Consider the following 13,381-nt stretch of genomic DNA (forward strand, 5'->3'; position numbering starts at 1 on the left):
GATTTGCTTAGTGTGTGTGTGTGTGTGTGTGTGTGTAATAGACTGTCTGTTTAGAGAGGGAGTTTGAGTGTGTATTTCAGTGTCTATGGTAAAGGGAACAGGGTAGATGAAAATGTACTGTAAGCTCCATACTATGGAGCTTATAATATGACAAAACTAATTGAATTTGTATTGTGTAAATTTGAATTATTGACAAGTGTCATTTAACAAAACTGAATATTATGTGGCATTTAACATAGCTCTGAATTTGATTTTATTTTACTTGAATATTAAACATTTGAAATGTAACACAACTGAATGTTTTTATGGCAGAGTTTTACAGACGTATTTTCAAACAGCAATTTTTTGTTCTAAAATCTTAGACAGCAAATATCCAGTTTTTAAAAATACAGCTTCATGTTTTCAAGATGAAGAGGAAATTCGGAACATCAAATTCAATATTCTAAAATTCAATACACAGAAATGCATATCGCGTATAGAAAGTAGGTCGGAGGTAATCCACAGGGAAGAGCAGATGATCTCCGAAAAGCCAAATGAAGCATTTTGGCCTATTAGTAGTTTTCTGGCGTGAGCGTGATCATGAATCGCCCAGAGGTAGCCTAAGTGCTTCTTAAACATTTATGATTTACATACTTATATGTTAGGTTAGCATTCTCAGCATATGAAACATTTGTCTAAGCCAGTGGTTCTCAACCTTTTTTACTCCAAGGCCCCCCTCCTCTCCAAATCAATACATAATTTGCAAAAACTTAAAAGTAGTTACTTAAAAGTATGTAAACCTTAATTATACAGTAACTTTTTTTTTGTCATAAGTTCCATACTGATGTGTCCGCCGTGTTTATTTGCTTAACGCTGAGATTTGAGGCCTTACAAATCAGTGTATTCAAACACAAACAAGCACTTCACTGTTTTGAGCAGTGAAGGCATTTACCGTTATGGCTTCACACATGGAGTGTGTGTGTGTTAGCCATGCTCTTCGGAAGGTAGTAAGTTTGGGGCTCTCTGATGAACAGCACATGTTTGATTGCACCGTGCACCTTGAGTCCAGATGTGTTTACGCTTCCACAGATCGTTGGGTAGCGGTAAGGAAGTGGGGTCTGGGTCACAGGGAAAAAGAGAGAGAGATCAATTTGAGCCATATGTGCTCCCAACTTCCTCAAACACTTGAACCCAGGAACAGTTCAAGGAATCATTCATATTTTTTAAAAACAGGCAATTATTGCAGAAGCCAGACTAACCTTGTTCTATGTTAAGCATAAACATAAAAGATAACATGAACTTTTAACTGTTCTACACCTTCATTTTTTAGATCAAAAACTTAAGAGACAAAGGGTATAATTCTAATCAAGTACTACAGGAATCATTCAACCAGAAATTAAATTTCTGTCATTGTTTACTCACTCTCACATTGTTCCAAATACGTAGAACAAAAATGAAATATTTTTAAAAATCTTCAAATAGGTATGACATTTCATTGGGATTATGTCTGTTAAGCTTCATAAATTATCATAAAAATAAAATCTGCAATAAATAAATACTGCTAAAAATTCAGCTTTGCCATCACAGGAATAAATTACATTAAATGATATTTCATAATATGACCTTTTTACTGTATGGTTTGAAAGTGATGGTATGTTTTACATAATATGACTGTTTGATATTACATATTTTCTATTATATTTGTTGTGTAGTTTTTGTATGATATTTATTATTTAATATAATTATATATATATATATATATATATATATATATATCTCTCATGACAACTCTCGGAGGGATTGGCATGGTAATGTACAAGACAATGTTAATGTATTTGGTCTTGGCGGAATAGATCTGCTACACTGCTGCTGCGATGCTGCTGTGAGCATGTAAGAAATATTGCTGCTGCAAATATAACATACATGAAATAACCCCCTACATAGCATACATGAATCCCCTCATAGCAGATCTATACAGGTGGAGCTGGGGAAGATGGAGGGTTTCTCAAGCAAGCTGCAACCGCTATGGTAAGCCCTAGTCATATATTTGACTGCTGAGCAGCGAACTCATTGGCTACCGATACAGGAGAGAACCAATCAGCTGTGCCATGTGATAATGATGTCATTAAGTCAGATTGAGTTAGACCTATCGGACTGCGCCATCTAGAGTTTTATGCCAGATATATATATATATTCTTATATTCTACAAATTCTTCAAGTTTTCTTTCAGGACGGGGTTAGGCTTATTTTGTTATAATCTGCTTTATTTAGAAACAATAAAGTCAATGGTATTTCCACACTTAGATAACTAAGTAAACTTGTGTGTCTGTGCCTCATGTCCCAGCATGTATCTGGATGTGCTTGTTGAAGACTGTCACACAGGTGTGTGTGTGTGTGTTGGGTACATAATCCAATTGGTTGGAGGTGTTATTGAACTCGAGAGCCTCGAACTGCATCTCCAGGGGGCAACTGACAGCTGAGGTCAAAGGTCAACTGCGGCCTCAATGATGGCCGATTAGTTTTGTTGTCAAAGCTTCACAGGTGAATGTGGGGAGCACCAAATCTTCTGAAAGCATATCATCTAGAAAAACAACAAACAAAGAAAAAATAAAAGAAAAAGATGTCTGCCATTCCGACAATGCATGTTCACTCAACACGCACATATCACAACAACCTATTGATGATTCACTGCTGTCACAAAAACACAAATGCACCCACATACGCACATGTCATTTGACTGCTTTAGTCTATCCAGTGAGGCCTTGCCCAGAACTATGGAATGAGGAAAATAACATTTGTCATCCTTTCTTTTCTTTGTTTGTTTTCTCTGTCAGTGTCGTATTTCTGTCGGGTGCACAGAGCAGCACACCTGCAGTGGAGAATTGTTCTGTAATACATTCGCTTTTCTTTCCAACACATCAATATTTCCTGGAAACTTTTGAAAACAGGTCACGCTGTAATGCAGTGATTCTAAGCTCATTTTTGTGCTTCTTACATTGGTTACTTGAGGTTATTTCTCAATGTATATTTCAAAATATGTATTTTTGAAACATGGCTACACATTGTTTTCCAAACTTTTTTTCATAAAGGCTGCAATAAATTGATCAAAAGTGATTATTTTACAAAATTATTTTACAAAAGATTATTTAAAAATATATATATGCTGTTCTTTTGAACATTCTATTCATCCTGAAAAAAAAATTATCATGGTATTTACAAAAATATTTGTGATATTACCAACTGTGATAATAATAATATTAAATGTTTCTTGAGCACCAAATCAGCTTATTACAATTTTTACAAAATTCAGTCTTGCCATAGTTTTGAATAAATTACATTTTAAAATATTCAAATAGAAAACAGTCATTTTTAATGGTATTAATATATCACAATATTACTGCTTTTGTAATAAAAAACAAATTCAGTTTTGGTAAGCATAAGAGACTTTTCCAGAAGCGTTCAAAAATCCAAAACTCTGAATGGTTGTGTATGTTAAAAATACATAGTCTAAATCTGCCTCCCAATGTTTATCATAAGAAGGGTAATCTGATCTTTAAAGGTGAATGTGTGTGAATTATACAAAACCATTTTAAATGAGACGCATGGATGTAGGTTTTTCCATCTCTGTTTGCAGATGTCTGCTCTTTTCTGCCTTGGTGAGCATTACAGATAATTGCATTTAAATGCTGCAGTTCGAAAATAAATGAGCAGTAATATATAATAATGGCAGACTTCCCATCTGTGCCAAGGTTTGTGTGTTCATCTGCACAGCTGGTACAAGTAGTAAGCAAAAACACTTTTTCACAAGCCCTTGCCCATGTGCTAGTATTTATTTATTGTATTTGACAGTATTTAAGTGATATCACTTATATATTTATATATATTACTATGAGTAAGGGTATAAAATTATGATTAAGAATACATCGGCAATTCAAATAAATGAAAAATGATGCATGCGAATAGCTAAAGATAGGAATTATATTTATATATAATATAATACAATACACAAATGAATGACAAAAAAGAGCGAAATACACTTGGGGTATGCAGGACTGTATATCTGGATTTGTCGTTATTGTCCACACAAGAGAACTGATATAAAAACCACTTACGGATAAAATTGATTGCACAGGTAAGGAACTTGCAACATTCACAAACTCCCCAAACATGTATCTGTCCTGTCGTTTTACTGCTTTTAAGATAAACCATGACAATAACAAGCAGGCACAAGTCAGCCGTTTTAAATTCTGCTTTATGTCCATCTGTATCCCCTCTCCAAGGACAAAGCTGCGGAGAACACCAGCCATGACCATGACCCTGGACATTTCACATGCTAGCATTAGTTTAAAGTCTCCACGTGAAACAAGTATGGAAAATACATTGACATACAACTGTCTACTGAAAATACCAAAAGATGAAGTTAGTTTATTAAAAGCCAATGTCCTGTGACTGGTCATGAAAAGCTACAAGTATCATGATTTACAACAGATTAGCAGTAGGCTACTCTGATGCAACATGGTTCCAAGGTTTGAAGATCAATTTTTGAAATTTACAACATGATTAAGGGGAGACCGGGTATGGTTGTAACACTTTTTGTTTCAACATCTGTAACTCGCTGAATTTTTGAGCTAGTGCTCAAACGTTTATACAAAGTACCCACATGTGTACACTGCAAAAGGCACCAATTCAAACCTCTGCAAGAATATCACAGCCCTTATAAGTTTTTGTATAAGACAAAACAAAACTGTTGCGTGTCTCCGAACAAAACACAGAGAGAGAGGTGTTTGGCTTCAGACTGAAACAATGTGTTCGAACAAATCAGTTGAGTGAGTGATCAGTGAATCACTCATATAAAACACATGTAGCCACCTACTGGCGTAAGGATGTACAAGCAGAGTTATACAAACAAACGACTAATAAAAATCTGGAAATCTGGCACATTTACAGAAAACATCTTACTTCCACGTTGCAAAGTACAGTGTATACTCTGTGATTTTAGAAAACATATCCTGTATGTGACCAAAACCTCAGTTTGTGCTTTTGTCACCTCTCATTTTTCAATGTGAACCCTACGTTGTGTTTGTGTTGGATTGAGCCACTGACTTGATTTATTGGTGACATTTTGAATGTGCTGTTGGCAAAACGTCCGGGCAGTAGATTATTAAATAATATATGCCAAAAAATGCTGTATTTTGTAAACTTTTAAACTAAATTATATCATGATGTGAATGTCAAAAACTCTTAGACTAAATAATGCTGGAAAAATAAGCACAGATTTACTTGATTATGTAGTTTTGCATGTGAGTTGGAATAATGCATCTACTTATAGATATACTTACAGCCCTTAAATAATCATGTGATGGTGACTTTCTGATCTTATGCTCGTGTTGACTAAAGATGGTGAATTCAGTAATGCTGAATAATTTTGCAATGCACAGGTGATATTAATGACACAGTGACAGTGATGAAGGTACAGTGTTGACTGCTCCACCAGCAGCTGTTGGGAGTTAGACATGCAGAACTGCAGTGCATCTTCCCTGTCACGGTCCTGTCATTCAGCCCCTTATGAACACCCTGAACGAATCCACCGCCCCACCCTGAAAACCCAAGGCAGACTCCAGATAACACATCGCACTTGTGCTTCACACCCCCGCTGAATTACTGGTCTGTATGTTTCCGCTGTCTTGGAAGTAAGAACAAGGTCCATTATTCACCAGATTCCTTGTTTGACAGCATGCTCTTGTAAATCAGCTATAGCACAGCTTTGGCTTCGGTCGATGCATCATGCTGGAATCATTTTCAGTAAGAACAGAACCTGGCATTACAATGCAGTTCATGTAAGACAAGTCTTTTTTTTTTTTGATTACTGTGTTTCCTGTGTGACTGAGCTCTCCATTGCTCATATGTAGTGCAATATTAAGTTCTAGGGTTAATTTGAGGAGCACTAGACATTATGTCGTTTGAAACCATTTCAGTGTCTATAGACATTCTTTTTATTTTTACATGTTTTTCAGTCATTCGATAAAATGTTCATCTGCAGACAAAGTAAATATAGCAGGCATCCCCGCTTTCTCTCTCTCAGATAACACTTTCACAGCTGTTCACATAAATATTTAGCAATAATTATATTTTTAAAAGGGAGATTTTATATATAAAACGCAGGAAAAAAATGTATAAAATAAGATTATTTCTTCTGAAATACTGTAGGTTTACTGGGACAATTTGTCACCTGTTTTGTATTTATATATTACAGTTAATATAAATATAAAATATTTTATATATTATTTGTATTATTACATATTAAATGTTATATTTGTTATTAAATGTTATATTACAAATATTTTATATATTTGTTCTATCTATCTATCTATCTATCTATTTCTTTTATATATATATATATATATATATGATAAATTACATAGTATTTATATAGGTTTTTTTTTCTTCCCATTTTGGATATGACCAACAATTAGAAAAATGTACTTAGCAAGTACTCTGTTTTTGGAATGAGAATGAATTGTTTCTCTTTTTCTTTGGCACACTCTCTCTCTGACTCTCTTTCTGCATTTGTTTTAACTCTGTCATGAACGAATGAACATGGCTGATTAAACGAGGGAATTTGCCTTGTGGTTTTGTAGGGTTAGCGTTAGCATATTTCAATGGAGCTGAATCCACAGAAGCTTTTATTTGGCCAGTAAATGGGATGCTTCACATAAGCATGCTTTGGCAGTCTGTTGTTTATATACAGACACACTAGCTCATGTAACACTAAATTAAAAAATGTGAAAACCCGACACTGTCTCTCGCGACTCTGCTGGCAAGTGTGCAGTCCTACCGAAGTTTTTCTAAGGTAAAATGCCTTTTCTTCCATGTTCTTTGTATTCTAGGCACAACAAATTAAACTGAACAGTGTTGCATTCTCGCCAAGCCCGTCGTTTTAAGTAACCTCTATTATTCTTATATATAAGCGTCAAAATATCTATACAAATTAGAGCATTCCTCAGCCAAAAAGATTATTTCTATTTAGGTTATTCACATTCTGGCCGGAACGGTTGGGCCTAATTGGGGGTTTGGCGATAATGACTCTTTCAGAGCGCTGTCAGCCAAAGGAATGGACGTTTCTGGAAAGTCCTCTGGCAGTTGGTGCATTGAGTATTCAGTGTGAGGCCCTGGCCTGTCTCAAGTGCTCACAGCTGGATGCTCTAGAAGACTGGAGAACTGAAGCCGTGTCAGGAGACTGAATGGGCCTCGCTGTATAGGCCTCTGTCCTTATTTACTCGAGGAGCTGGAACCTCTTGTGTTTGAGCTCAAATTGAGATGCATACCTGAGCACGGCTGGATGAAGAAAGACTAAATCATCCGATTCTTGGAAATTGGTTATTTGCTTGATTCTTTGTCATATTCTTTGACATTGTTATAAATTAATTAGCTGTGATTGGTTTCCCACAGTGCAGACTTTCAGTAAATGAGCACATTTAATATTGTTATATATAAATGTGTATTTTTTATATGTTGATATAATTCCATTGAGTAAAATATTGTAATATTGGATTAAAAATAACTGTTTTCTATTTTAATACAATTTAAAATGTCATTTATTCCTGTGATGCAAAGCTGAATTTTCAGCATCATTACTCCAGTCTTCAGAAATCATTCTACTATGCTAATTATTATCTTGAAAACTGTTTTTGCTGTTTAATATTATTGTAGAAAGCATGATACACTACAATTAAAAAGTTTGGGGTAATTACGTTTTTTTTTTAATAAGAAATGAATGCTTTTATTTACAACGATGCATTAAATTGATCAAATGTGACAATTTAGAATGTTGCTAAAGATTTTTTAAATGCTGTGTGTGTACACACACACAAACACATACACAATGTTTCTATTGTATAAGCATTTTTGTTTTAGTTTTATATATATATATATATATATATATATATATAGTATCATTATATATGAACATTTATTTATGGAAAAACATCCAACATGGACTGTAAGAAAACTTCTTTGTAAAAACATAATTGTAAATGCAAGTGCATTCTGGGAATAAAGCAGCCAAACACACCTGCATGTATTCTTCACCAATTTTCTGTAAATGTTGTACTGATCCGTGCAGTATCTCACAGCGCTGTGAGCCACAAGTGTTCAGAAGGTGGCAACCATTATCCCATTATCTATAACAGGGGCCCCAGGGCTAGACGGCCATAAGCTGTGCAGCTGCAGCAATCAATGGCAAAATCACCACTATTGAGAGTGTTTTACCAGAGCGCTGGTGTCATCAGGGTAACAGGTCTCAGATCAGCGTGGTGGAAAAGGGAGGGACAAACTTGTTGTCTTGTCAGAGGTGGGTGATTATGAGGTGCAGGGGTCAAGCAATCGGACGGGCAGTGCACTCTGGGAAATAACTTTCACTCCTGCGTATAGATCTTTTCAATTAAAACGAATGACTGAGCCATTGTAAAGATTACAATTATTTATTTATTTAATAATAATAATTACATTTTCATTTTAATAATCTTATATTTTCATAATAATGTAATGTTTTTGAACTTTTTTTTTTTTACTATATTGTGTATATATGCTTTATCTTAGATTTCATTTTATTTCCGTTTTTTAAGCTTTTTTTTCTTTTATTTTTTTTTTAAAGAGATGTTTTTATAGATTTAAAGGGATAGTTCCCCAAGTGGGAAATTCATTCGCAAGTGGTCACATGAGACGCTATGGTCGCATGTAAAAACCAAGCGTTAACAGCAATGTGTCTCGGCTGACAACTTGTGATCTCAATGCCTGTTGTAAACTGGTCAAAAGGTTAAAAGAATCGTGCATAACAAAACTAATTTCTTTGCGCACATGTGGCGTCATGACAGTTCAGCTTGGATGAGCGACAAAAAAAAAACCCCACTCAAATGTGAAATATGCTTTGTGCAACATGATTGATTGTTAAATAAATATGTAAAATCATGTCGAACGTACATGCCAGAGCGATGCAATTGCTTTAGCAATGTTCTCCTTAGTCAGTGTAACCATGCGAAGCTTTGCTTTGTGTACACAGAACTTAAAAAAATGGATTTCGAACAAGATTTATGTACAAGTTCTTTCCTGTGCAAAAAGAAACAGCAAATGTGCTGTTTGCTTTGACAAAGTCGTATGAAGTTTTGACAAATGCTTTTCTTTTGATATTTGGCTTGGGCTCATGGATTCCAACTACAAAGTCACCCCTCTCTTTGAACTGCGCAAAGAATGGACTTTTGAAACGGGTTTATTACACCATGCTAATTTCTATTATGAGCGATTAAACGCAGCTCCCCCCTTCTCTCTATCATAGCCGTCGCCAGGAGCGGAGCTCTCTGTAGGGGTTCCGGTTCATTTGGGCTCCACTCCCACCCCTCCCTCCGGTGCGACTATTCAGCCGACCTGGCCCAATCTATTCAGCGCAGCTCTATTCAGGTCTGGGAAAAGAAAGAGAGCGAGAGAGGAGAAAGAGGAAGAGAAAGAAAGGTTTCACAGCTGCAGCTGCTAAACGCAGGGTTTGGGACTGCTGAGCATGCGTGGGTTTCAGACCACTAAGGGGCTTTGGCCCCTTCTTCTCATCTCTTTCTCTCACCTTCCCTCCTTTATTGTGCCTACTAAAGGACAAGAAGAAAGAGGAGGAGGAGGAGGAAGAAAACAAGAAACATGGTGTTCTATGGCAGTTGAATAGGGTTATATTCCTGGTGGGATTTTTTTAGTTCAACTTGATCTTAAAGGAAAAGTTCACACAAAAATGACTTGTCGTCTCAAACCTATATGACTTTCTTCTTTTGGTGCAACAGAAAAGACATTTTGAAGAATGTTATGGTCGCTCTTTTTCATGTAGTTTCAATGAATGGGCCCTGGAGTATTCATGCTTCAGAAAAGACACAAAAGCACCCTAAAAGTATAATATAAGTCGTTCAATAGCTTAGGGATTGAAACCGAGAATTTTTTTCTGTTAAAATGTTCCCCTCCAGTGGACTGTTAAAGGAACAGTTCAGCCAAAAATGAAAATTTGCTGACAATTTACTCACCCTTAGCCATCCAATATGTAGATGAGTTTTTCCAATATGTGATGTAGATGAGTTTTTCGAGGAAACAGATTTGGAGAAATGTAGGATTACATCACGTGCTCACCATCGCATTCTCAGCAGTGAATGGGTGCCGTCAGAATGAGAGTCCAAACAGCTGAAAAAACATCACAATAATCCACAAGTAATCCACACAACTCCAGTCCATCAATTAACATGTTGTGAAGCAAAAAGCTGCTTGTTCATAGGAAACAATTCCATCATTAAGGCATTTTAACGTTAAACTGTTGCTTCTGGCCAAAATATGAGTCCATAATCCATAAGAAATCTTCCTCCAGTGAAAAAGTCCATCCCCTGTTGTCTTCTCACATCAGAAATCCACCCACATATTTGTTTAAAACTATTTTGGACTGTTTTGCTTGTAAACTGTGCATATTTCTCTCATGATATAATACTACATTTTCTCCAAATCTGTTCTGATGACAAAACAACCTAATCTACATCTTGCTGAGTACATATTCAGCAATTCCTTTAACTGCTCCAACTGGATCATTGAGTTCAGAGTTGAAGTCAAGAACCATATCGGTCTGATTTGTAATGATCAGCCGTCATTTATTGAAAAGATCCAAGTAAGAATGTTTCGTCCATGAATCAGACATTCGTCATCTGAATGTGTAATGTAATGTTTCTATCTATGACATTACATCTTAAAATTGGACAGTTTTCTGTGAGTCACAGATTGTGAGGGAAGCTAAACAAGCAGTTTAGTCAGGTCTGAATGTGTCTACATTTCAGTCCCCAGCGGGCCACTTTATCAGTTTTATCTCTTGAGAGACTCTCTTAGTCTAAGTAAATCAGCGTGCCCTTGTTCACCGTAACCCCCCCTGCAAAGACGTAATGACCACTTCCCACAGCTCATCAACCACTTAAGATAATGTAATGACATTGATAAATCACCCATAAATCTGTGCCCCAAGCATGTGCCATGCACTCATTTGTGGTGGATGGGAATGAGGATCGTGTAACTTTAAATAAATTGAATTTCCCCGGCCGGGCTTCCATGTTCATTGGACTCCACTAAAGGCGTAATTTAATATACGTACTGGAGCTTGATAAGATTATGCACACACCGTGTAAGGTTTTGAAGCTACAGTGAAAAGTTTTGTAAAACTTTTGTCATTGACCCAGAAGTGTCATTAGACTCAACTTTTCTAAATTTTTCTTTCACAATTCTGACATTTCATCCCCAGTTTCCCTGACTTAACGTATATTTATGTAGTGGAAAAAGTATCTCACCTTGGTATGTGTGTGTATATTAACATGCATGCATACTCCACACACACACATGTATTTTGTCTGAATATTTAAAATATTTTCGTAATTCAATTTAAATGAAATTAAAAGATAATGTAAAATATTTTAAAAGCATTTAAATTAAATTGAAATTAAAACATTATTTTTTATTAGATTTTGCACAAATTACATAATTACACCTTTATTCTGAGATCATAGTTTTACAATCCTAAAAATAACACCCTGCCCAGTTTCAGAGACACAACCAGCACTGGCAAAAAAAAAAAGAAAGAAAAACCCTTAACAAAAGAATGCTGCTAAACAAAAGATGCATCACCTCTTAAGCTCGGCCATACAGAAGTCACCTTTCACATGCTGCATTCCTGCCCTGCGCCACACAAAAAAACCCATTCCAGACCATCACTTCTTTTATCGCGTATTTTGGCCCTATTAAAACACTCTTGCTCGAATAAACAAGAGCTTCACAGTGGTTGCGTTCTCCACCCTGCCAGCATATGGGAGGCAGCATCTATACATCACATCTGAATCTGTGTGCTGATTGAGGACCTATAAACACCAAAGAGACGTTGCCCAGGTAAACACTTAAGCAAGCTGTTAACACAAGACTGTTGCAACAAGGCATGCCTTCTCCAGGGATGACATCAAGTGATGGGCAACCTGTGCAACAGTCAAGAACAGGTCAAGGAGGAGACATCTTTCAACACGCACGGTTTTGGCCGGTACGCGACGAGCTCTGGGAAATGAAAGGAACTTGGCAGAAGTGGGCAAGATCCACTCACTTTATTAAACAAACAACAGTGAGAAATGTAAATGTTAGTGTGCGTACACAATAAAAAAAAATCACTTGTGTTTGGACACCTGCGGAGGGGCTGTGCAAAGTTCCGCTTGACTCATGCCGCTGGGCCTAAAGACAAAGACACAGCTAAGAGAGTGTTTTCTTAAAGGAATAGTTCACCCAAAAATGAAAATTTGTTGACAATTACTCACCCTCAGGCCATGTAAGATGTAGATGACTTTGTTTCTTCATCAGAACAGAGTTGGAGACATTTCATATTATATCACTTGCTCATCAATGGATCCTCTGTAGTGAATGGGTGCCGTCAGAATGAGAGTCCAAACAGCTGATAAAAACATCACAATAATCCACAATTAACCTCACAAACCTAGTCCATCACTTAAAGTGCCCCTATTATGGATTTTTGAAAATGAATGAAAACATCCTACAAAGTTTTAAATCTGAAAGTGCACCGTGTATAAAGTTATTGTCTCTCAAAAGAAAAAGTCGACTATGAATCATTTAAACTAGTCGTTTTTAAAACGAATCCCAAGGTGTTTCATGTTGACTTCAACATGAAACATTAGCATATTGCCCCCCCACTAGTTGGGTCTTTTCGGATTGGTCTGAATGAAAATGCAAATTCATTCTTTGCCACTAGGTGCCGCTTTTGGAGCGGTAAAAATGGCTGTTTCCCTGGTAACGCTGTACACAAAGCAGCACTGCGCTCACAAACGCTGCTTTATCAGGCATTACAGGCGAGATGAAATGGAAATGAGACCAATCACTGCAGATTAGCGTCACGCAAAGGAGGGGTTTGGAAAAATGAATCGTTGAGCGAATCGTTTGAGAGTCATTGTGCAAATAAGGTAAAAATAAATGCATATTATAGGACAATGAAAGTGTGTGGAACTTGCATGCTTGTCAACATGTTGTTGGGGACTCTCAAAACCAAAATATGAACCTTTCATAGCCCATAATAGGGTCACTTTAATGTCTCGACTCGTGAAGTGAAACGTTGTGTGTTTCATAATGAATAAAAGTTGAATTAAAAGAATGAAAATCTTTAAAAGTAATCTTAATGATATTTATTAATTAATTTGTATTAATTAGAGATGTTCACACTTACATATTCAGTAAGGAAAATATGTCATTCATTGTTTATATTTGATGGTCACATTATTAATACGAACCTTTCATTAAAAAGGTATAAACGTTTTTTAAACCATAAGAAACCAGCATAAAAATCACTTCACTAAAAATC

Source organism: Sinocyclocheilus anshuiensis, unplaced genomic scaffold (genome assembly GCF_001515605.1).
Source record: "Sinocyclocheilus anshuiensis isolate Anshui unplaced genomic scaffold, SAMN03320099.WGS_v1.1 scaffold51, whole genome shotgun sequence".
NCBI classification, from domain to species: Eukaryota; Metazoa; Chordata; class Actinopteri; order Cypriniformes; family Cyprinidae; genus Sinocyclocheilus; species Sinocyclocheilus anshuiensis.